Source organism: Musca autumnalis, unplaced genomic scaffold, assembly GCF_047663935.1.
Source record: "Musca autumnalis isolate F117 unplaced genomic scaffold, ASM4766393v1 scaffold_5, whole genome shotgun sequence".
In the NCBI taxonomy this organism is placed as follows: Eukaryota; Metazoa; Arthropoda; class Insecta; order Diptera; family Muscidae; genus Musca; species Musca autumnalis.
The window spans coordinates 169096458-169119000 of record NW_027412088.1 but is presented as its reverse complement, the minus strand read 5'-3'; the positions used below and the strand labels follow the sequence as shown (position 1 = coordinate 169119000).

At 35.8% G+C, this 22543-nt stretch overlaps 1 protein-coding gene across 1 annotated transcript in view; it reads right to left on the bottom strand.

Moving 5' to 3' along the window:
• Positions 1–22316, bottom strand: part of rib (BTB/POZ domain-containing protein ribbon) — a 36027-nt gene extending 13711 nt beyond the window's left edge. Inside the window, exon 1 of the mRNA XM_073991071.1 lies at positions 22132–22316. The gene's annotated coding sequence lies outside the window, so the exon portion shown is untranslated. The remainder of the gene's footprint in view (positions 1–22131) is intronic.
• Between the last annotated feature and the right edge of the window lie 227 nt (positions 22317–22543).

Here is a 22543-nt window from a genome sequence, read left to right as displayed (position 1 = left end):
GTGCTAAGAATATGGAAAGAGCATTTTTCCTAAGATAGTGTCAGGGATATTATGCGGACGACAAAGCCCATGGTCAACGAAATAATTGGACCATACCAATGCGGCTTTAGACCTGGCAAGTCCACCATTGACCAGATATTTACCAGAAGATCCAAGAGATGCAGATCGACACCTACCACCTTTTTGTCGATTATAAAGCAGCCTTCGACAGCCCGCTACGTTCAAAGATATTCCAAGCAATGTCTGAATTTGGTATCCCCGCAAAGCTCATTCGGCTTTGTAAAATGACTCTAACTGGCACAAGATCTTCAGTTAAAATAGGAAGGAACCTCACCGAAGAGTTTTGTACCAAAAGAGGTTTCAGGCAAGGGGACAGCCTTTCGTGTGATCTTTTCAACATCCTGCTAGAACAGGTTATACGAGAGGCAAACGTCAAAAGAAGTGGCACAATCTACACCAATAGCCACATGTTACTTGCTTATGCTGATGATATAGACATTATGGGACGATCAGTAAAATAAGTAACCGATACCTTTATGATGGTCGAAGGAGAATCTGATAAAGTGGGTCTGGCGGTAAACGGCGAGAAGACAAAGCTGATGGTGTCGACGCGCAATGCGACCGTTGAGATCGGACCAACTGTTGAAGTTGGTTCCTATAATATTGAGGTAGTAAAAGACTCCGTATACCTCGGCACCGCCGTAAACACAACAAACAACATCAGTTGTGAAATAAGAAAAATCGTATTGGCCAACGGATGCTACTATGGTTTAAGTAAGCAATTTAAAAACAAAGCCACATCTCGTCAAACAAGAATAACACTTTACAAAACACTGATACTACCCGTGCTGATGTATGGTTTCGAAGCCTGGGTACTTCCGCAAGCAGATGAGGCAGTGCTTGGTGTGTTTGAGAGGAAAATTCTTCGAAAGATCTAAGGACCGATCTGCGTTGACGGTGAATATCGACGTTGTATGAACCACGAGCTGTATCTGCTATACAACGACATCAATATAGTTCAACGTATCGAGATACAGCGATTGCCTTGGCTAGGCCATATAATAAGAATGAGCGATGATGAACCCGCTAAAAAGGCGTATAAATTCGAGCCACATGGAGGTGCGCGCAGAATTGGCAGGCCAAAGAATAGATGGCGCAAACAAGTGGATGAAGAGATGACAAGGCGCGGTATTCCCAAAAGCGAAGCACTAAACAGAGAGAATTGGAGATCTTTTCTTAGTTCGGTCTATGGAATAAATGTTCTGTAATGGGTCAGCTGAGTAACAATTTATATGAGAACAGTTCAGAACTTTTACCATTTTTGCCATACCATATTAAAAAGTAAAGGAAATTATTTACAGCGGGCCCAGAAAAAACTATGAAACTGGTTGTTAATTTGACAAGAAGATATCCTACAACAAGGCTTTATAAAGGCAAAATAAAAACTATATTGCCTGTGCGAGGATTATGCATATATGCAACTCATATTGACATACATACATATGTTTTTAAGTCTGTCGCAAAGAGTGTACATGGATCAATTGTTTTCGACAGCAACTTTAGGATAACTTCTAGACTTACTCGGCAATATAACCTGTTACATGAATACGAGCCACTTGACGGTATATGCCTCAAAGGAAGGCCACAAATCGGGAATATCTAACGCGTTCTTCCGTTCTAAACCCCAACGAGAACCTCTGGGGAATTTTAAGAAACTGAGTTTATTCAGGAAATCGGCAGCACGAAAACGTAGATAAATGGGTAAAAATCTACCAAAAGGAATATTCAATCATATAAAAAATAAAGGATGCAGTCTTTCCATCAAAAATATCCAAATCTTCTTTTATTTTAAAGAAATATGGATTGTTTTGGAATGTAAAGATGCTCAGAGAAACGGCAACAGCAAAACTAATGAAGCAAGGGAGGCGTGGATTTCAAAATCTAAAGACATTCACGGTGCTCTTGAATCAAATTTAAATGGAAAGTGTTTACACCTGGGAAGTTTTTGCAGATTCTGAAACTACAATGTTCATAGATGAGAAAAATCAAAAAACAAAAAAAATCGCCGGAGCGCTTTTTAAATAAATCGCGGTTCAAGTTGACACTTTTAGGGGTTGTTTAGGTGTTTGAGATGTTGCTTGGTAACCGCAAGTCCTATAAAAATGGGAATAAAGAAAATGTTGTAGCTATTAAAATGCTCTACAAGATTGGCATGAATGATATTTTCGTAGGTTTTACAACTTTTGAGATATAGAAGTTGAAATTGGGACAATTCAAATTCAATTCAATTCTGTATCGTCTCCTTATGAAACAATGTCATGACTGCAATTTCCTAACTTAAACTTATATATCTAAAAAATGGTACAACCTAGGAAAAATTACATAAGCCAGTCTTATAGAGAATTTTCACAGCTATAAGATTTTCTCAGGTCCCATGCCGATAAGACTTACCGTATTGTAGCAAAATCGCGAAACCCTAACGAAAAAACCTAAAATTGTAAACTGAGCTTCTTTATCTCAAAAATGGTACAGGCTGGGAACAAATGATAAACGTCAATCCTCTAGAGAATTTTCACAGCTACAACATTTTCTTTAGCTCCATTTCGATTGGACTTGCGGTTTCCAAGCAAAATCGTGAAAACCTAAAAAACACCTAAAAATGTGAATTTTGACCGCGATTTATTTAAAAATCCCTACATCGATTTTTGCTTGTTTTTCGATTTTTCTCATCTATGAACACTGTTTCAGAATTCACAAAAACTTTCCCTATGTAAGCGGTTCTCATTAAAAGTTAGTTAAGGCGCACCCTTCATGACAATGTTTTATAAGGGGGCGATACAGTCAGTGCATTGTCCCAATTTGAACTTCAATATCTCAAAAATGGTAAAACCTACGAAAATACCGTAAAGGCCAATCCTGTAGAGAATTTTCATAGCTACAACATTTTCCTCCGTCTCATTTTGATATGACTTGCGGTTTCTAAGCAAAATAGTGAAAACCTAAACAACCCCTAAAAATGTCAACTTGAATCGCGATTATTTAAAAAGCACTCCGGCGATTTTTTTGTTTTTTAATTTTTCTTATATATGAATACTGTAGTTTCAAAGTCCGCAAAAACTGCCCAGGTGTAAGCACCTTCCATTTAAATTTGATTCAAGAGCACCGTGCATTGTGAACCAAGCTGTAGGTTGCGTTTAAACCTTCATGGTTTCGATTTTTTCGATTCTGCCAGGAAATTAAAGTTATTTCAAGGAGTCTGAAGATTCCTTCACAAGGATATAAGATTAAGAAGTTCCCTATTCTAGTTTTTTTACATTCTACCTGTCCCTTTAATACGAACAGGGACTATGTGTTTTACAATAATCAACATTATTATGCAAATTATCTGTCTAACCCTTTTTATTTGCCACAAAATCGATTAAAAGTTTGACCTTAAATTTGTCCCCTTCTTTTGGTGTTCTAAGACAAAGAGGGGTTGTTGTTGGTGAAGAATCTTCGCAAATTATATTAATTTATGCAAAAACTGTTTAAGAAAACATGTCAAGAATTTGCATTATTATGCAAATTTTGGCGATTATGGTAATCTTAAAGGCCTTAGGCGCTGTAAAACGAAAACTCCTTAGGAAGACAGCTGTGGTATGATATGATACTACCTAGTGACCAAAAGGATATGTGTAGATAATGTCCCGCAGTAAATATATTATGCAATAAGTGATATATCAGTTTAAATATGAGGGAAATATTAATAATATACAAAAATCCGAAGTGACTGAAAAAGGATGAATTTCAAAAGTGAAATGGAACACTGTACATACACATATTTACAGGCATGTAATACAAAGGCGTCAAAAGAGAAAATAAATTTTATTTGGAAATCACCTGTGATGAAGAACAGAACTTATACCCCGGTTACACTTAACCGGATTAACCCAGTGGGTTTGGATTTCAAATGTCAATTCCTTAGCGCAAACGTCAAATAATTCCTCTCGAAGTGGGTTAACCCGGCAAAAACTCTAGTGTAACCGCACTATTGAAGTTGCAATTTACTTAACACTTAAAATTTTATTATAAATTGTTAATTTTTGTTGATATTCATGAAATAATGGTTGTTTGTGTTACTTAAGACAAAAAATGTCTGACGAGACGATTTAATTTAAATTTTCGTTATATAAATAAAATATTTTTTTTTCGAATTATGTTCAAAAATTCATGAAACGTGAAAAGAATCGTTAAAAATGCATAAAACATAGAAACTTCCAAAAATCGTTTTAATTCTCGTTTAAGAAAGGTGATAGGTAAAATTTCTTAAATTCTAAAATCAATATCAGTAGGAGAGTCTTCTTCGCAATACGTACTTTGTTTCTTTTTGAAATACATATGTAACGTATTTTTCTCAATTTTAAAATTTACATTATGGTCTACTTTTTCCTCCAGCTGTTCTGTAATTTAACCCTTAACCTAAATCTCTGTCACGACAAATTTAATGTCTTTAAGTTGGCCTTAAGGAGTAAATATTTACATATGAATGCAAAAATTCTTGACATGTTTTTTTCTATGGAAATTTGCATAAATTATGTTAGGCACAAAAAATCCAATAAAACCAGCAACCCCTTTTCGTGACGTCACTCTGACAGACACTGTGAATTCAATTTAAGGTCAGCTGATCGGCAAAAAAGAGGTTTTGCCATTAATTTGCATAATTATTTGCGGATTTAATGAAAACAAATAATTTGATAAAACAGTTGAAAACAGGTAGCCAGTCCGTTGGCAGAAAGAAGCAAGTGATCCACCTGTCAGAATAGTACCTACAAAAGTACATGCATACATATTTACATACGTGCATATTTCACTTGGTTCAGAAACTCTGAAATGCAACCAGCAATGAAAGAATTTCAGACCCCACAAATGAGTTTTTTGTAATACAGTCGAACCTCGATTATCCGTGATGGTCGGGACCGGAGGCATTACGGATAATCGATTTTCCCGGATAATGGAGGCAATGCTTTTATGCAGTTTTTTGAACATATTTTTAAGTAAAAATGACATAATATTGTGCAATAATATGAGAATCTACAATTTTTATTAAATTTTTTACGGTAATCCAGCAAGTTTTAGAAAGATACATAATATCATCATCATCATATTCATCTGAATTGACTTTGCCCCATGGTTTTTGTGACACCATAAATACACAAATTGTGTAATACGGGAGCATTTCCAGTTTTGGTTTGTTTACGTTGTGTTTCCTTAATCAAATTAATTGGAAAGTGTGTTTTTACTCCCGGGTAATGAAGTTTATAACGAAAAATAGAGGAAATTAAAAAAAGTCCAACATTTCTTTTCTATCACGGATAATGGAGGTTCCCGGATAATCGATTCACGGATAATCGAGGTTCAATGTACTTTAACGGTGAAATTTTATAGAGTTTAATGTTCATCTTGGAAAAACTTATTCAACATTTTCTCGGGATCTTGAAATACACTGACATCCTGTTTAGTAAATGTGCGTTGATTTTTAATTATAACTTTTGAATTACATGCACATATACACACACACACACCGATCAAAGCGAAGAATTCGCCCGCTGATTTTTTTACTACTACCACCACCAACAATGGTATGTACTTTTTTCCTACAAATGCGCCAGCAGTTGACCAACTGGTCGGTCGGTCATTCGAAAGGAATACAAGTTAGCTAGCCGATCTACCAGCCAAAACATCCAACCATGTATTGAAGGTATTGTGGTATTTTTAATTATCAGTGTGAAATGGAAGCTGACGCCCACTTTTGCGAACAACAAAAAAGGAAACCCGAAAAATGTACCAACCGAAAAATTGTAACCCGTTTTTTTCTCTTTTTGACTTTTTTCTTCATTAAATTGCATACAGAAACATTTTCTAAGGTCAATAAAACCAAAAACAATGATTAAGGGAAATTTTTGAGTTCACCTAATTTTTTCTGTAATGTTTGTTGTATTTGCTTGTACAACAACAATAATGATAATTACGATTGCATTTTTGCTTTACTTTTTTTTTGACAATTGTAATGATGGTCTGTCTATCATGCGGTACTGAATGACAGACAAAGAGGGAGAGTAGGAATGCAACCTTTATAGGTTTCAGCAACTAACTGACCACCACTCGGAATGTATGCCATGCAATTAATCATGCGCACAAATTAAGGTCAGAATGCTGAGGAGTTGTTTTTACATGAATGGTGGTATTCCATGGTGAAATAAGCGATAAAATTCGACAACATACAATGAGGTAGATCAGGCCCAATCGATATTAGGTGTTTACGATAACTTTCCTAGTAATAATTACTCAGTCAGTTCCAGCAACCTCTCTCAGTGACTTTTACTCTCTCAGGCAAGAAAAATTGCCGAACAACAATTTGCAAAGACTTGCAAGAAAGTCAGCTGTTTCCGAAAATGTATGAAATTTGTTTTTGTTTCTTTTGATATTTTAAACCAAACGGAACAAAAAAATAAATTTTAAAAATGCAGTTTACTTATTAACTGCTTTAATCCTATCCACAATGCTTTAGAATCTAAAAAAAATGTGGAATTGTGAAATTTTCTTGGTCAAAAATGTTAACATTTCGAGTTGTTTACATTGAACAGATGATTAAAAGTCAGCTGATCAGACTTGCAAATTTTTGCGGGACACATTTTCCTAACAATTTTTTTTTGCTGGATAATTTTGTTATCGAACAGCATTCAGTAAAAATTTGTACACATTTTTGGGTTATCGTACTGACCTATTATATGAAAATCCGTACCAAAGAAAACGAACAGACAAATAAATACATATGTACATACATATCACGGTGCTCTTGAAACAATTTTGAATGGAAGGTGCTTACACCTTGGAAGTTTTTGCGGATTCTGAAACTACAATGTTCGCAGATGAGAAAAATCAAAAAAAAAAAACGCTGGAGCGCTTTTTAAATAAATCGCGATTTAAGTTGTCATTTTTAGGGGTTGTTTAGGTTTTCACGATTTTGCTTAGAAACCGCAAGTCCTATCAAAATGGGACTAAAGAAAATGTTGTATCTATGAAAATTCTCTACATGATTGACCTTTATGGTATCCTCGTCGGTTTTACCGTTTTTGAGATATAGAAGTTCAAATTGGGACAATTCAAATTCAATTCAATTCAGTATAGCCCCCTTATAAAACAACTAGCAAAGTACCCGCTACTTCGTATGCGGAAAGGATATAACAACAAATAAACAATATATAATATGAAAATGGCGAATTTTGATCAATTTTTATTTAAGTACTGTTCGTCTCTTTTTAATTCGATTTTCAGAAAGATCAGCCGTATCTCACCCTTACACATTAACAGCGAGACAAACGTTGAATAGCAATACTCACCCTAACTCCAAAACATACAGATTCCAGCACAGTCCCTACACCCAACAAATTGAGTACCATTAAGTACTTTTCGTATACTCATGGCACGTTTTTCGACAACATATATCAATCCTACACTGACTTGAATACAAAATAAAAACAGTGATCGTAATTCCAAATCTCAAGATTCCAGGTGTATCCGTTCATCCAATTCCAAATTGTACCATTTCGTACTCTTCGTACCCATAAGTAAGGTTTTCGAAAACTACCTCAATCCTTCACTTTAACAGTAACCTTAATTCCACATTTCAGGATTCCAGCTCTATCCGTTCATACAAATCCAAATTGTACCAAATTTAGTACCATTCAGAATTTTTCGTACCCATAAGTGCAAATTTTCAAAACTACCTCAGTACTATGTTCAAACAATAAGCTTAATTCCGAATTTCAGGATTCCAGATATATCCGAGCACTCAAATCCAAATTTGGTACCATTTAGTACTATTCGTATCCAAAGTACGAATTTCTAAACCTTCATCTATCAACACTCCAATATCAATTTTAATTCCGAATTTCACGATTCCAAATGTATCCTATCACTGAAATCCAAATTGTACCAAATTTAGTACTTTTCCTACCCATAACAAAAAATTTCCAAAACTTTATCAATCCTACACTCCAACTCCAGTACTCCTTATTCCAAATCTCGGGATTCCAGCTATATCCGTTCACCCAAATCCAAACTGTAACAAATTTGGTACCATTTAGTACTATTCGTACCCATGAGTACGAATTTCCACAACTACCTCAATGCTACACGCCAACAGTAATCTTAATTCCAAATTTCAGGATTACAGCTGCATTCGATCACCGTAATCCAAACTGTACCAAATTTGGTACCATTTAGTACTTTTCGTATCCAAAGTACGAATTTCTAAACCTATCTCTATCAACACTCCAACAGTAATCGTAATTCCGAATTTCAGGATTCCAAATGTATCCGATCACACAAATTAAAATTGTACCAAATTTGGTACCATTTAGTACTTTCGTACCTATAACTAAAATTTCAAAAACTTTATCAATCCTACACTCCAACAGTACTCCTTATTCCAAATCTCGGGGTTCCAGCTCTATCCGTTCACCCAAATCCAAATTGTACCAGATTTGGTACCATTTAGTACTTTTCGTATCCATAAGTACAAATTGTCTAAACTACCTCTGTGCTATGTTCAAACACTAAGCTTAATTCCGAATTTCAGGATTCCAGATACATCCGATAACTCAAATCCAAATTTGGTACCATTTAGTACTATTCGTATCCAGAGTACGAATTTCCAACCCTACCTCTATCAACACTCCAACAGTAATCGTAATTCCTAATCTCACGATTCCAAATGTATCCCATCACTGAAATAAAAATTGTACCAAATTTAGTACTTTTCCTACCCATAACTAAAAATTTCCTAAACTTTATCAATCCTACACTCCAACAGTACTCCTTATTCCAAATATCGGGGTTCCAGCTATATCCGTTCACCCAAATCCTATTTGTACCAAATTTGGTACTATTTAGTACTATTCGTAACCTTGAGTACGAATTTCCACAACTACCTCAATCCTACACGCTAACAGTAATCTTAATTCCAAATTTCAGGATTACAGCTGCATCCGATCACCATAATCCTAATTGTACCAAATTTAGTACCATTTAGTACTTTTTGTTCCCATAGGTCCGAAGTTCCAAACCTATCTCTATCCAACACTCCAACAGTAATCTTAATTTCGAATTTCAGGATTACAGCTGCATCCGATCACCGTAATCCAAATTGTACCAAATTTAGTACCATTTAGTACTTTTTGTTCCATAGACCCTAAGTTCCAAACCTACATCTGTCCAACACTCCAACAGTAATCTTAATTTCGAATTTCAGGATTCCAAATGTATCCGATCACCCAAATCCAAATTGTACCAAATTTGGTACCATTTAGTACTTTTCGTAGCCATAAGTACGAATTTTCAAAAGTATCCCAATTCCACACTCCAATAGTAATTTTAATTCCAAATTTCACTATTCCAGCTCTATCCGATCACTTAAATTCATATTGTACCAAATTTGGTAACATTTAGTACTTTTCGTACCCAAAAGTACGAATTTCCAAAATACCTCTATCCTACATTCCGACAGCAATCCTAATTCAAAATTCAGAATTCCAGCTCCATCCGTTCCCCCAAACCCAAATTGTACCTTATTTGGTACTATTTAGTACCTTTCTTACCCATATATACGAATTTCGAAAACTACCTCCATATCTCAAACCTACACTCCAACAGTAATAGTAATTCCAAATTTCAGAATTCCAACTTTGTCGGTTCGCCTAAATTCAAATTGTACCAAATTTAGTACCATTTAGTACTATTCGTACACATGAGTACACATTTTCAAAACCACCTCCTTATATCAACTCATCTTCTAATCCTTGATTTTCATTCCAAATTTCAAGATTTTAGCTCTATCCGTTCACGTAATACCAAATAGTACTAAATTTAGTAACTTTTAGTACTTTTCGAACACTTATAGTTCGAATTTCCAAAAACCCTTTGGTACACCTTTCTAACTCTCCATCAGTGAACCTCATTCCAAATTTCAGAATTCTAGCTCTTCGCGTTTGCCTAATACAAAGGGTACCATATTTAGTACCTTTTAGTACTTTTACTACAGTTCTAGTTCGAATTTCCAAAAATCCAGCCTTATCTGACACCTTTGGACCAAGAGTGACCCTCACCCAAAATTTCAAGATTCTAGCTTATCAGTCAGTCAGTCAGTGAGTCAGTGAATCAGTGAGTCAGTGAGTCATCATTACTGAACTCTTTTATAAGTATAGATATATCTAAAAAATGGTGCAAACTAGGAAAAGTTACATAAGCCAGTCTTGTAGAGAATTTTCACAGCTTTAAGATTTTCTCAGGTCCCATATCGATAAGACTTGCCGCATTCAAGAAAAATCGCAAAACTCTAACAAAACAAGTAAAAAAGTATCAGTCGGCTTTGCCGACAGAGATATACCCTCAGCCTGTGTATATTGAAACAATTTTTTCCCAAAATACGTATGTATGTACTAAAAGAAATGGATCGACATTGACCGTTATGGAAGTGGATCTCAAGCCAAAATATATGGTGCCATAGGAGGTTTTTACACTCTTCGGGCTGTGTGTTCAAGAAGTATGGACTTGCCCCTAAAAATTTTTTTTCCATCGTATTTGAGGCAGCGAATGCAAGTTGCTTCAACAAAAATCAAAGTGATTCGATATCAGGTCTTAAAGTGAACTTATCCGAAATTTTGTGTGGGAGGTACCGGATGGAGTGGACAAATATAGTCCATATTTAAACCTGATCTATGTTTGGTAGATATATTAGGATGTGTAAAGTATAGACCAATTCGGGAACATTTTTCAACTTTTGTGGGGGAGGTACCTGAAGGAGTGGACCGATATGGCTTATCTTCAAACTTAAACTATGTTTGGACAAAATATTACTAAGGCAAAATTTTGGACGGAATCGGCAGATCCGTTCGAGAGTTATCTTGCGCTCCAACCACCTCACACGGTGTCATAGGGATTTTTTGCAACTTTCAGGCTATTTTCTCAGGAAGTATGGACTTGCCCCTGATGAAACTTGTACCGTCGTATGGAGGGCAGTGAATACAAGTTGGTAAAACAAAAATCAATTCGAGAGATGGTCCTAAACTAAACTTATCCGAAATTTTGTGTGGGAGGTACCCGAAGGAATGGACCGATTGAGTCCATATTGAAACCTTATCTAAGTCTGGTACACATTTCACGATTTGGAAAGTATGGACTAAATCGGTTACTCCCTTCAAGAGTTATCGTGCGCACAAATTATTCGAACATTTTCGAACTTTTGTGGGGGAGGTACCGGAAGGAGTGGACCGATGTAGCCCATCTTCGAACTTAAACTAAGTTTGGGTAAAATATTACGAAAGCCAAAATTTGAACAGAATCGGTTTATCCCTTCGAGAGTTATCGTGCGCTCCAGACAGCCAGACAGGCAGACAGACAGACAGACGGACGGACATTGCTCAATCGACTCCAAATTGTCTGAAACACATTTCGTCCAAACATACTTGGTGTCTAAAACCATTATTTCAATAAGGCATATTTGGCCCGTATGAAAGTGTATATACCCTCGTTAGCATAAATGCTGAGGGTATAAAAACCTAAAAATGTAACCTGAGCTTCTTTATCTCAAAAGTGGTATAACCTGGGAACAAATCATAAAACAAATTCCTCTAGAGAATTTTCACAGCTACAACATTTTCTTTAGCACCATTTCGATAGGACTTGCGGTTTCCAAGTAAAATCGTGAAATCCTAAAAAACACCTAAAAATGTGTATTTTGACCGCGATTTATTTAAAAATTCCTACAGCGATTTTTTCTTGTTTTTGGATTTTTCTCTTCTATGAACATCGCTGTTTCAGAATTTACAAAAACTTTCCATGTGTAAGCGGTTTTCATTAAAAGTTAGTTAAGGCGCAACCTTCATGACATTGTATTATAAGGGGGCAATACAGTCTGTGCATTGTCCCAATTTGAACTTCTATATTTCAATAATGGTAAAACATACAAAAATACCATAAAGGATAATCTTGTAGAGAATTTTCATAGCTGCAACCCCTAAAAATGTCAACTTAAATCGCGATTTATTTAAAAAGAGCTCCGGCGATTTTTTTTTGATTTTTCACATCTATAAACATTGTAGTTTCAGAATCCGCAAAAACTTCCGAGGTGTAAGTACCTTTCATTTAAAATTGTTTCAAGAGCACCGTGATATGTATGTCACGCTAAATAAATAAACATAGCCGCGAATTCAGGCTAATTAGTCTTATTAGCCATGTTCTAAAAAATTTAAAAACTTATCCTAAGCCTCTGAAATGTGAATATGTATATCGGCGAATACTAAAAATTCCTTGAACTGCCCATGTTTCATTATGCTGAAGTATTGAGAAAAATGCTTTGTGAAAGAGAACTCATCGCAGTTATAAATAGGAGAAAGACTATGTACAGTAGAACCTCGATAATTCGTAATACAAGGGACCGGTCATTTTATACGAATTATCGAGGATTTCGAATTAGCGAGGTTAAAATGCGAAGGAAATGGCTTCAAGGGACTGACAGCATATACGAAAATTATTTCGATTTATCGAGGTACGAATTATCGCCATTCTACTGTATTATGTGTGACATATCCCGCCCAATCATGAATATTCCCAAGGATTTAAATTCCACGGAAAAAAATTCTCTCGAGAAAACATTCCTCCAGTCCAATGAAGCGCGATTCTGTAATTAGTTAACGACACGTTAAGTTAACGATCTAAATAAAGTTGTCGTTAAGCACTACCGATATTAACAATGTAGATGTCTTATTTTTGAAATTTTCGTGCGTTTTAAATTCTACCAATTTTTTCGGCAAGGAAAAAGTAGTTCGCACTACTGGCCGCCACAACGAAGTTCGTGGTGTGATAAGGACACTATGCAAAAATCGACCTCAGTTCCTCCACAAATCAATATCTCAGGGATATACGAACATGTACAAAAAAGAAGACCTAAAGATTGATGTAGATAGGTGTAGATGCTTTGACACCCTAAGTTTTCAATTTCGCAAGTAAATCAAACCCAATCTGTCGCCTACAGCTCAAAATCTTGTGTGCCAATGATACGGACTGTAGCTACGGGCTGGGACGGCATCCCAGAACAGAAGACGATGAAGTTATGGTCCATGCCTCCATTTCCAGTTGTCACACTGCACCCCAATTAGTTACAAAGGTTGTTAAACCGACCGTTCTCAGCCTGACATTTCTAAGCCAGACGTTTTAGCGTCGCACAAATTCGACAAACCATTACATCTTAGACAAGGGGGAAGTTCGAAAGGAACTATCCTCGCATACATAGCCAAGAGCGAAATTTCCATTTCAAGAACAAGGGAAACCCCCACCAAGGCTCCTAAAGAGTTCGGATCCCTGGATCCCATATCAAGTCAAAAATGGTAAGTACATGACCAAGGAGTCTAAGTCATAGTCTTCTTATAAGACAAAAAAAGAAAACCGAAGACTGCACCTAAATTCTCCGAGACGATTTCTCTATCTGCCTCACTTCCAAAGCCCCAATACTAGGGTGATGGTGTTGAGACTGTTGATAGGTAGTGGGAAATCATCTGATAACAATGCAAACGAGGGTAGATGGAGGCTATGTTGTATCTGTGACAGCGTCAATTACTTCAAAGGTCACCAGATTTTACACGACAAATTCAAAATTACAACCAGTGGTTGTGAAGTATGAAGTCATCTGATGCAGCATTCAGCCGCGAAGAAGTTGACACTGAAACAGCCCTTTCATTCATCTGCGTCGTATGCCTCGGTGGCAAAGAAGGTTAGTGAGAAGATCACTACTGGAGAGACTAAACTCCTCAGTCAGTGGATCTGCGTAAAAACTTTATGCGTTTGTGATGGAGAGCAGGAATCAAAGGTAGTCCCGGGCCACACTAGAGTAATTTCAATGAAATTTTAAAATGAAACTTTGCATTTTTTGGGAAAAAAAATGCATAATTCAAGAAACTAGTGTAGACGATTTCATGCGTTCTGCAATTTTGTTTTGTTGCAATATTCGTATGAAACAAACAGACCGTTTTATTTTACATTTTCTTTTACTTTCATGTCAAAATTTCAGTGAAATTACTCTTAGTGTGGCGCGAAACCAAACCCGTCGCAAAAACCATGCTTGTCTAACACGAAACAATACTGTGCGAGGGATTATCCCAAATATTTCAGACTAACGATCATTGACAAAGCTGACTACAATGGGTGCATCCGTGATTGTCATTGGTTACTGGTTGGGGGTTTTTCAAGGGACATCCTCATCTCCGATGTTGTGGATCAGAGCATCGTACGACTCGGCCAGTCAGCTCGGTACAAGGGAGTCAAGGTAATTAGCTGCGAGAATAAGCAATCGATAGATAGTTGACACTATAATAGCCAGTTTATTCGTCTGTGTCATGTGCCTCAGTGGCGAAGAAGTTAGATCACTACTGGAAAGACCAAAATCTCTTTAGTCAGTGGATCTTTGCCGAAACCTTGAAAGTCTGTGAAGGAGAGCAAGAATAAACGAAGCCAATTTTTCGCAAAAACCATACTCGTCTATCTCGAATCATGTTGACAATTCTGCGCGACGGATAACCCCATTTGATCTCAGGCTTGCGATTATTGACAAGGCTGATCCCAATGGTTGCTTCAGCGTTCAGGGTCATTGGTTACTGGTTGAGGGACATCCCCATCTCCGACGTTGTGGACCAGAGTTACGTACGATTCGGTCCGCCATCTCTATACAATGGAGTTAAAGTAATTAGTTGCGATAATAAGCAATCGTTAGACTTTCTTGTTCAGGCAGTTAATGGCAGTGGCTCACATTGGTAAATTTCTTTTCAATAATTTTGCCACCGATAATTCTGGAGAAGACTGTCTAAGAAGTAATGGACGGTACAAATTAGAACTGTTTTGCCGTATTACCAGTAGGACGGAAGCATAACCTTAGCTTAGCTTTGTGCAGATAAACCAGCATCATTGCAAAGCTTCAGCTGTTGAACTCATGCAAACGCTCTCGACCTTAGATATTGGCCTAGCCAAGGAACCTTATGTAAATTTGGATATAAAAACAAAATTTTTGAAAAAAAAGCAATCGCGATGCCTCAAAAGACGTTTTTAAAATCATCGCAGGTTACGAATCATATCCATGGCAAAGCCGACCATTTGTCGACTGTTCCGCTTGAGCAAGGAAGGACGGTCAATTCTGAGTGGTACACTACAACTTGTTTACATGAAGTCTTCGGAAAAATTCGAAAAATGAACAACAGAAGACGTATCATTGTCCAGCATGACAATGCATGTTATATATCGGCTGAAACCAGCGTCTTTTTGAATGTTCTTGAAACGTTTTTGAAATTAAAGTGATCACAATGACCTCTTCAGAGAATTACTTGAGGGTTAATTTGTTTCACAAAAGGTTCTCCGCATTGTTGTCAGTAATATTTACGAAGACCCTATATACCTAAAATGCAGATTTTTAAATCAAATTTTTCCAATGAAGGAAGAACTTGCTCCACCTGCTTAGGTTACCTTCTGAAGTAAACTTTTCAAATGCCGATACACCTGTCTTCTATTTTTCTGTGACCCTCTTTGATAATGCGGCCGGGGTTACTTTAATTAAAAAAAAAATTAATTTTGCTTCTAATGCTTTTTATTGGGTTTGGTATTTTATTACATCTCAGAAACCCATTCTATCTTTTCATTCGTAAATTTGCTTAAATTTGTTGTTAAACCAAAAAAAAAAAAATAAAACCGTTACAATTTCTTTTTGCCTGGTATAAAAGAAATTAGAAATGATCGATTTCATATAATTTGCATAATTTTCCATTCTTTTTGCTGAAATAATGTTTCTTGTGACCTTTGCATTGACCCTTAATCCTTTTGCTAAATTATGCAAATTAATCGAGAAGAATTGCAACCCTATACGAACGTAAACGAACGGTTCAGCTGTCTTAGACGGATAGTCCAACATCAACATTTCACTCAATCTTAGTGTCACTTTTATGCAAATTTGATTGGTAGTGTGTGTGTGGAAAAAATAATTTTTATTGATTTTTCATTTTACTTCCTTTAAGATTCCCTTCTTCTACAAACCCCTAAACTAATTTGCATAAGAATGCTGCTAAATTTTAATAGTTTTTCTTTCTTGGCAATGCAGCATTTGCATAAATTAAGAATGTGTAAAAAATGATATTGGCATTGCATATTCAACCTACAACCCTTTTCCTTCTGTATAGTAGCCAAATAGAAAATTATCCCCCAGGTCAGTTTATTCGGATAGTCTTCATAATTTATTCACAGCCTAATGAATATATTTGCATAAATTTTAATTTAATTTCAATAAAGTTAAATAATTTATTTGTTAAGAAGGTTATATTTACCTATGTATGCATGTATATGTAAATCTCAATGCTGTAATCCTTCTCCCTTTTATATCTGAACTCTGGGAGCAAGAAAACTTTCCGCGCAAATGTAAAGATCGTATAATTGTAAAAATTGTGGAGAAAGGAGACAAGAAAGCATGTTGGGCGCCAGATAATATCATTGACTCGCAAGGTGCACATTTACCCACAGAATATCTCAATAACCTCAACTTGGGTGCCATATACTATCTTTCTTTATAGAGAGATCAACGTTGAGAGATGTTTTTCTGTGTATAACCACGTTGGATGCCATCATTGATTCGCTATGTGGATACTTTTGTGGTAATAAAAGCAGATACCACTGATCTCTCTTTATTGTAAATAAATTCCCCTGGAATATCTTATTAATTCCACAATGGGCACCGTTTCATGAAATCAGCTCCACCGTGGAAGGTTTTATCCTGTATTGAGGGCCACGTATAACTACTCGATAAGCCTTATTTGTTGGAAATATTTTCCCCACAAAATATGTCAATAACCAATTCAATTGTTGGGGCCAATTCTCTCAAATAGAGTCCTCGTAATACTATATTTTTCTATACAAAACCTTACGTTGCAAAAATGTTAATACAGAACCCCACGTTATAATTGGCTCGCTATGTGAACTAATAAAGAAAGACCTAGAAAACCCTGGAGACGTTCTATCGAAACCGAAATGAGATCTGTTGCATTAACCTATGATCAATTTAGGTACAGAGTGAGATAGGAAAAAGCTATTCTTAGCTCCTTATTTTGTCAAAACTTTATTTAAATTCGGAGATAAGCCATACTCGGTTACCTCCCCCGAAAGTTCAAAATGTTTTGCTTAACGCACGATGACTTCTTTATTGAATATACTTTCCCCAAAAATATCTTAATAATCCAACGTTGGGCGCCATTTCCTGAAATCAGCTCCACCGTGGAGCTGTACTGAGTGGGGGTCATATATAGATTCACAAAAGGCGTCAGGTATTATCAACTACTCGGTAAGCCTTCTTTGCTGAAATCGTTTTTCACATAAACTATTCCAATAAACCAACTTTGGGCCCCATTCCCTTAAATAGAGTCATCGTAATAATATATTTTTATACGAAACCTTACGTTGGCAAAATTTTAGTACAGAACCCCACGTCGGGCGCCATATATTATAATTGGCTTGATGTATGTGGGATCTGAAATCCTGAAGCGTAAAGGGACATATTCTTCGACGTGATGACAACAGTATCGCAAAGCAAACACTGCGTTGGAATCTGTTGAGCCAAGCAGGAGGAAGGGTTGGATGTCTTAGCAAAATGAGGAGACGTTCTATCGAAGCCGAAATGAGATATAACGCATTAACTGAGATCAATATTGATATATGTATAGCTCTAAACCCCATTGAAATAATGTTTTTAGAGCCAAGCGTGTTTGGCCGAAATCAGTTCAGCCAAAAAGGAGGAAGGATTAGATGACCTAGAAAACCCTGGAGACGTTCTATCGAAACCGAAATGAGATATATTGCATTAACCTATGATCAATTTAGATACAGAGTTAGATAGGAAAAACTATTGTTAGCTCTTTATTTTGTCAAAACTTTATTTAAGTTCGGAGATAAGCCATGCTCGTTAACCTCCCCTAAAAGTTCAAAATATTAGGCTTAACGCACGATGACTCCCGAAGAGAGCAAATTTTGGTTCGAACTTTGCAAATCTTATTTTTTCTACCTGAAGCAGATCAGGCTCGAAATTGTTGTAAAAAATGCTGAACTTTTGTGGACGAGGTACCCGAAAGAATGGAATTAAATAATTCATCTCGAAGCTGGATATAAGTTTTGGAGTATTTTTATACCCTCAGCATTTATGCTAACGAGGGTATATACACTTTCATACGGGCAAAATGTGCCTCATCGAAATAATGGTTTTAGACCCCAAGTATGTTTGGACGAAATGTGTTTCAGACAATTTGGAGTCGATTGAGCAATGTCCGTCCGTCTGTCTGTCTGGCTGGAGCGCACGATAACTCTCGAACAGATCAACCGATTCGGTCCAAAATTTGGCGTTCATAATATTTTGTCCAAACATAGTATAAGTTCGAAGATGGGTTATATCGGTCCACTCCTTCCGGTACCTCCCCCACAAAAGTTCGAAAATTTTCGGAAAACTTGTACGTACGATAACCCTTGAAGGGAGTAACCGATTTGGTCCGTACTTTGCAAATCGTGAAATGTCTACCAGGCTTAGATATGGTTCCAATATAGAATCAATCGCTTACTCCTTCTGGTACCTCCCACACAAAATTTCGGATATGTTCAGTTTAGGACCTGCTCTCGAATCTCTTTGATTTTTGTTTTAGCAACTTGTTTTCAACGCCCCCTACACGACGGTAAAAGTTTCATCAGGTGCAAGTCCATACTTCCTGAGAAAATATCCTGAAAGTTGCACAAAAACCCTACCGACACCGTGTGACGTGGTTGGAGCGCAAGATAACTCTCGAACGGATCGGCCGATTCGGTCCAAAATTTGGCCTTAGTAATATTTTGTCCAAATATAGTTTAAGTTCGAAGATATGCCATATCGGTCTACTCCTTCAGGTACCTCCCCCACAAAAGTTCAAAAATGTTCGGAAAAATTGTGCGCACGATAACTGTTGAAGGGAGTGGCCGAATTGGTCCATACTTTACACATCCTAATATATCTACCACATATAGATCAGGTTCAAATATGGACTATATTTGTCCACTCCATCCGGTACCTCCCACACAAAATTTCGGATAAGTTCACTTTAAGACCTGATATCGAATCACTTTGATTTTTGTTGAAGTGATTTGCATTCGCAACCTCAATTACGATGGTAAAAGTTTTTTTCAGGGGCAAGTCCATACTTCTTGAGCAAACAGCCCGAAGGGTGTAAAAACCCCCTATGGCACCATATGTCGTGGCTGGAGATCCACTTCCATAATGGTCAATGTCGATCCATCCCTTTCAGTATCTCCTCCGCATAACTTTTGGCCTTTAACCCTAATCAACAGTTTTGTCGGTTCAAACGCCCAAATTTTTTAAAACCCCTACCCCCCATACCATTGCTATCGCAAACAATTCGTTTTCGAATGTTTTTCGATAGTTTTGCGGATATTTTGTTCGAAAACGACACACGAGAACGAATTGAAAACGATTCATTCGTCGCTCAGTTTGTGGCAGGAAAACCTCCGAATTCGAATATCGTTAATAATATTATTAGCGAATGAAAGATGATAGTTTTTACGATAGTGGCGAAAAACATTTTTTGTGGTGTTTCTTGATGTTTCTGTTATGTACCGTTTCCGTTTTTATTTCTTTATTTTTGCGACTCGATATGTAACTGTTGATAAACATTGTTGTCTTGTGTTTGGCAACCTATCCATATGTTGTCTTTATCAACACTTATTGTCTATATTATACGTAGCATTTATATCGAAATTATTTGAAAAAAGCAAATGGGAATTTTTTACAAACAATATAAATTTTTTTTGAAACAAAAAAATTTTCAAAGTAAAAAATGTTTCTCAAAACAGTTTTTCTTGCAAAGAAAAAACATTCGCCAAATGTTCGAAAACGATATCGTTTTTAAACTTTTGACGAACAAAAGAACAACGTGCTTGTGTACACCCGAAAAACATTTGCCAATTCTTCGAATGTGATATCGTTTTCGAAAGTTGTGCCGAACATTCGAATAATATCCGCACTTGGTATGGGGGGTAAATACATACGTTTTTTTGTTTCAAAATACACAGGCTGAGGGTATATCTCTGTTGGCAAAGCCGACTAATACTTTTTTACTTGTTTTATTAAATTTTTGCTGGTGTGGACGCACAAAGTAAATGGCGTAAGCAAAAATCCCCAATATTGCACATATTAGCGACTATATAATGATGGAAAATTGCATGTCATATGACATTTACATATAGTGTAAACTACCCCTTAGCTGCCGTCAAAGATGACTGTTCGTTTTTTACTTCTTTTTCATTAAATTTTCTGTTAATTTTCCTTTTTTCATTAGTTTTACCTCAATCGCAAATCATTTCCTCCCTTCTATTTTTCTTTTTCTAATCAACCAAATCTCTCTAATTGTCCTTGGCCAATCACCAATCGATTATTTTCACATACATATGTATGTATGTCAACTTTATAACAGTTCTCACATGTGGTTCTCTCTCAGTGTGTGAGAATTATTTTTTGCAAAATCTGCAAATCAAAGCCTTGCACTTCTGTTCAATGCCGCCTTAAGGATGCACACATTACATTTATGTGTGTCAACTCCTCTCTCTTTTCCACACACGATGTTGATATTGGCAAATTGTCTACTCTCTTTTCATGTAACATTCACAGTGGGTGCTCGCTCACCTTCTTATATTAAACGTCATTGTTATCGAACTACATATAGGTATGTGTGGGGTTGTTTGTTGTGCTATCGATATTTTGTGATATCTTTCTCTCACTCACTCTCCTAATATGCGAAACTATCTCTTTTACACTCCTGTATTAATTTCGGGGTTTTAATATACATTTTATTGAAAAAGGTTTTTAGTTATCAAATAGCTATTTTTCTTCAGGAAAAATTCTCTTTGATTTCCTTCTGGACAATAATGGAAGAATCGCTCAGAAGAAATCAATTGATTTGTTGTTTTATGTTATTCCTTTAAAGAGTATTTAGTTTGAGCGTGGCTTTCGTAAATGTCTTTTGTGGGATTAAATTCCTCATTAGCATAATTTTTATTTTGGAATTTTAATATGTATTAAAAACTGCCCTAAGTGCAGCAGGTAAAAAAAGGTTTAAATTGTGGCGGTAGAATTTGAATGATTCATACCTATAAAAAAACTTTATTAGTATTTTATGAAGGTGTCTCTGTCTATAAAATGAATATGGTACAGATGGAGGAAGTACAACAGGTTATTGATGCAGTTTGGAGACAAAAAAATATGCATTGAAACTTCTAATTTCTATCAAAGAATTACAAAATAGTGGCTTCCCTTATAAATCTACCGGTAAGACAAAAAAGGCATAAAAACTCAAATTCTATCAAAGAAAGGCATAAAAACCCAAATTCTATCAAATAATTCTCAAAATTTACGCTGTTCTTATATATCTATCGCTAAAAGCAACTCAACAAAATTATTTTATACCTACGTTTCTAACGACTGATTGAGTATCTTGTAGATTTATTTTGTTAAAGTCTCAAGATAATTTTCTTTTCGTGAAAATGTTTCAAAACTGCATGTCTCTCTAATCCTTTAGGTAAATTATGCAAATTAATTTGTCAAGACAGATTCGTTACATTTCTTCCTTCAGCTGTTACGAAAATTTTGCTTTACGAAAATTTTCGTTGCCTTTACCTTTAATTTATGCAAATTTTCCCAAATTCCCCTAACATGAAAATTGAAATTTATTGATTTTCAATTTGACATCTTAAAGAAATTGAGAAAATTTGCATAAGAATGCAAAATTTTTAAGGACATTTGCCTAATCTTTGAATAAATTAGCAAAAGAAACAACCCTTTTCTGATTGGGGATCTTCCTCAAAGGGGAGACAGGTAAATAAAACGAATTTTGAAATTTATTTTTTTTGTGGACAAAAGACACCCCTGAAATTTACTGAACTGACTGACCTACGCTAACCCAAAGATAATTTAAATAAATTTGCATATTTCATTAGAGGAAAATTTGCAGAAAATGTAATATAAGTGGTTGATGTACTTACCTCAAGATTGCAAAAATTCTTGAGCGAAACCTGGTCCTAATACCCTTAATCTTCAAATCGTTATTTTGTGCACATTGACTCCTTTTGACCGTTTTAAAACTTATATCCCTTATCTCTTCCTTTCAAAATCGGTTTTCAATGGTTTTAAAAAAAATTATTATTTGTTTGAAGTTGATTTGCTCAATGCCAATTTTTGGTATGAAATGAAAATTTTTCAACACTCATTTTTGGCACTTTTGAATATTTTTGAAATATAATGCAAAATTATTGATTGTTTACTTGGATAAATGAAAATACCACACATAAAGTTTTAGAGTGGTATATTTTTTATATCAAAGTAAAGAATTTAAAGATAAGATTTTCTAAATGTATGCTCATAGGAAAATATCAATAAAACATCAATAATTTCTAA